This window comes from Miniopterus natalensis, chromosome 20 (genome assembly GCF_054644295.1).
Source record: "Miniopterus natalensis isolate mMinNat1 chromosome 20, mMinNat1.hap1, whole genome shotgun sequence".
Lineage (NCBI taxonomy): Eukaryota > Metazoa > Chordata > Mammalia > Chiroptera > Miniopteridae > Miniopterus > Miniopterus natalensis.
The window spans coordinates 18,101,219-18,105,683 of record NC_142100.1 but is presented as its reverse complement, the minus strand read 5'-3'; positions in this window follow the sequence as shown (position 1 = coordinate 18,105,683).

Genomic DNA, 4,465 nt, shown 5'->3' with positions numbered 1-4,465 from the left:
CCAGCTGGTCTAACAACATCCACAGAACTGGGTTCGAGTTCCAGCCCTTCTTCTAACATGCTGTGTGACTTGGTGCAAGTCCCTCTCCCTCTCCGAGCCTCTACTCCTGTCCTTTAAAGGGGATAACCACAGGATGACTGTGCAGATTAGATGATTGTTTTATGTAAAGTGGGAGGTACAGTGCTGGGCCCCTACTGAGTGTTAACTACCGGGAGACTGTTACTCATTTATCTGACTGCCTCTCATGTGGCCTTAGGCAAGTGAAAATAAGGATGGGGCTTTCCTACCTAACAGGCCTGGAGCTAAGTGGGTGCACCTGGTAACTGTGGCTATTGATGTTCCTGCCAGATTCTTGACGTAGGGAGGGAAACAAGGAGGTGGGGCGGGGGGGGGGGGGGGGGGGGGGAGGTGGAAGAGTCATCGTTGAGCCCCACCTGTTGTCATTGTGTAGATGGAGCATGAGGCTCAGAGAGGGGCGGAGTCTGAGGTTCCTTGCAGGAGGGCCCTGGGAGAGGGGACCAGCAGCAGGGCAGCTAAGTTGCCCAGCCTTCTGCATTCTGTGGTCATGGCGCCCCCTGGAGGCCAAGAGCATACCCTGTACCTCGCATTGCGCATGCCCAGGAGACAGGCCCTCTTCAGGCGTTTGGGCTGCTGAGCAGAAGGTATAGCTGGGGTAGGGTGGGAATTCCGGCTTCCTGAGAGCAGGAATGGGGAAAATTGTGACTCCTCTGCCCAGGTGCAGTGGCCTCAGGGTACTGCGTCATGGCCTTTCCTGACCGAGGAGCCCCACCCCTCCACTCGCTGAGGCCCTGGTCCTTGGGCCACCTGGGTGGTGCAGCCATGGTGAAGGAATGTGCCCTCCATTGTACACGGGCAGCCCTTTTATCAGTCTGGTTGGGGGAGGAGGCAGAGGGGTTTGTATTTAATGCTGTGGGAAATCTGACCTGGCCACTCCACCTGCATAAAACCCTCTATGGCTCCCTACGACTCTTGTAAAAGCCATAACTTCTCACCGCAGCCTTCAAGGTCATGCACGGTCTGACCTTGCACCCCTCAGCAGCCTCATCTCATTGTTCTCCCACGTGCTCACTTCCTCCCAGCAGAGGTCCAGTCTCCATCTGGGACCTTTGTCCCTTGATTCCTTCTCTCTGGAGCATTCTGCCCCTCTCCCCTGATGACTCATCCCATTCATTTTTCCTGTCTCAGCTTAAATGCCCCCTCCTCCGGGAAGCCTTCCTTGATCCCCCAGGTGAGTCAGGTACCTCCTCAGAGGGCTCACAGCCCTCCACCCCCATTGCCCTCTCTGATGAGCTGTCACCCTTTCCCTGCCTTACACTGTGAGCTCCATGAGGGGTGAGAACCACGTCTATTTGTTCATCACTGAATTCTCAGTGCCAAGAACAGAGGTGTCAGCACATAGCAGATACCCCATAGAATTTATTTAATAAATGAACGAGGTAGGGGACTGAGACATTTGATAGAAAGAGCAAATTGGCAGAAATTGGCTGCAGAGAATCCCAATTCAGACACGATGTCATGCCTCTATGCCCCAGAGCCCCCAAAGCACCCCATTCCAATCCACCCTTCTGACCTTGGTGTGGGGTCCAGTGGCTGGCTGGAGAGGAGGGCTGACCAGGGCCCTGGAGAATTCGTGCCTTCCTCCTGTTTCCTGTCTCCCAGCCTCCATAGGTGGGCTGGGGCTCCAGGCCCCCTAGGGTCACTTCCCTGCCCTGTAGCCTGCCAGGGGCACTGATCTCTGGAGAAGATCTTAATGGAAATCTCTCCAACCATTTTTCTGTCTCTGGGAGGAATCAGCCACCAGAAAATGTTCTTTTGACCCAGAGGTGGGGCAAAGGGGCAGCGCTAAGAGGGTACTCTTTCCACCCTGTACCATGGCTTTGGTGACTACCAGGGAGACTGTCAATTACTGAGCACCTACTGTGTGCATGTTCCACGAATGGTTTCTGTTCTTATCCATCACCCTACTCTACAAATGGAAGGAACTGAAACTCAGAGAGAAGAGGTTTGCTGGGGTCACTCACTGGAGAAGGTTGGAACTGGTGTCCAGGCTCAGGTCTGCGCCACTCTGAAGCCCCCCAGTGGAGCCGTGGTGGAGGGTGGGCCCTGGAGCCAGTGCCCTGGCTTAGGTGTCCTCCCCCCCACGAACCACTGTGCCATCTCGGGCAAAGGGTGTTACTTTACCTCTCTGTGCCTCACCTTCCTCATCTGTAGAATGGGTATAATATTACTAGTATCTACTTCACTGGCTTTTTAATTTATTTACTTACTTCCCCCCTTTTTATTGAATTTATTGGGGTGACACTGGTTAACAAAATTATACAGGTTTTAGGTGCACAATCCACTGGCTTATTCTGAAGAGTTAACAGTTGCAAAAAAGTTTAACTGAAGTTTTTGGCCCAGGGCCGTACATGCATTGCTCAATCATGTTAGCAAATCAGATTAATTCAACAAATCTGGGTAGGTGCCTACTGGGTGCTGGGGCTACAGCAAAGGGGCAGAGCAGACTCCACCCCACCTCCAGGCACTTAAGTTTTGGTTATTGCCATGCCATAAGGTATATGATAATAATCTGTGAGCCCATTCTACACATTCAGCACATACTGAGTGCCTACTATGCGCTTGGCTTGGTATAAGATGCTGCTGCTGCCATTAGGTGAAAAAGGCTGGGAGGAGGGAGTCTCAGGTGAAGGGGGTAATGAGAAGCACGTGGGTGGGATGAGGCACTGGGGCACAGAGGGGTGGGGACCTGGGGCTGAACAGGGGTTGGGGAGGGGAGGCTGGTCTAGGCTCAGGCACAGAATGTGCAGAGACATGGAGGCAGTGGCCTTACTGGCTCACATTAAACTAAGTGGCTCTTGCATGTTTGGCCACTTTTTCCTTAAACTCTGCAACAATAGGGCGTGAACATGAGGACTTGGATCCCTACTGGCTGTGACCTTGGTTCTCTCTAAATTCTTTGCACATATCTCATTTAACCCACCCAGCAATCCTGTTGGTGGTGTTACATAAGTATAGGGATAGATTCTTGTCTTATTTTATGAAAGCTCAGGGAGGTGAAGTGTTTTCAAAGTCACCCAGTTATAGAGTTGCCAGATTTATGAAAACAAAACACAACAAAACAGGGCGCCCACTTAAATCTGAATTTCATAAACAATGAATTTTTTTTTTTTTTTAAAGTGTAAGTATGTGTCATGAAATATTTGGGACATATACCAAAAAGTACTTGCTGTTTCTCTGAAATTCAAAATGACCAGAGTCCTGTATTTTATATACCTTACCCAGTTTTTGAACTTGACTGAACTTGTTTTTGCATTACTGAAAAATAAAAGTAATGCTAATTATTATCTAGATTTCTTGAGAACCTATTAGGCGCAGCTGTCTTGAGTCTGGGTGCTCTGCGCCCAGCACGGGGTGGCGCGCAGTTCCAGGCGCGACCACACGGTGTCGCTCTCGGCCCGTGGTACCCGAGGGCGGCGGTGCCCGGGGCGCGGGCGGCCCATTCATCACCGAGCGGTGGCGGCGCGCAGACAATGCGGGGAGCGGCCCTTGCCCGGGCCCGCGCCCGCGCGGCTGTCGGTACAAAGGATGCGCGGTGAACACGTGTACGGTAATGGGCTCCCCCACGGCCTCCTCCCGGGTTGCCCGCTCCCAGCCTGACGGATGGCCCCAGCCATTCATCTAAATTATGTCACGGGCGATGAGCCGCCGCCTGTCCAGTCCGCCCCGCCGCCAGGGCCAGGCTTGGCCTCCCCCTGCGCCCCACTCTGGGGAAGGAACCTCAGGCGGGGTGAGCACCTACTGTGTGCCAGGCCCCAGACACTGTCTCCTTTTCATTCCAGATGGTGCGGTTTATTAACCCATTTCTCAGAGGAGGACACTGAGGGTTGAAGCTGCGGTCACACAACTCCGGGGTTTGCCAGAGATGACTTTTTCTTATAACTTTATTGAGATATAATTCACATACCATAAAGTCCACACACATTTAAAGTATATATTTCAGTGTTTCTTAGAATATTCGAAGAGTTGTGCAACTATCGTTACTATCCAATTTTAGGACATTTAAAAATGCCCTCAAAAGAATCTCCCTCCCTGTTAGTCATCACCCCTATGTTACCAATGAGGTGGCTGAGGCTCAGAGAGGTAAAGCCACTTGATGGAGGTCACACAGCCTTTGTATTGAAAAGCACCACAAAGAAGGTTTCCTTGCCCCTAGGCCACATGCCCCGGACAGTGGACTTTCTCCAAGTGGGGTCAGGACCTCCGGAAGGCCCCTGCTCACAATGCGCCTCCCCTCCTCCCCATCAGGACAAGAGGCTTTGGAGCCACACAGATCTGGGCTGGAATCCAGCAACACCAATTACTCTCTGACCCTTAGTCTCTTCATTTGTCCAATGGGAATACTTGCTCCTGCCTCTAGGGTGGTTGTGAAGATAAAATGAGAGCT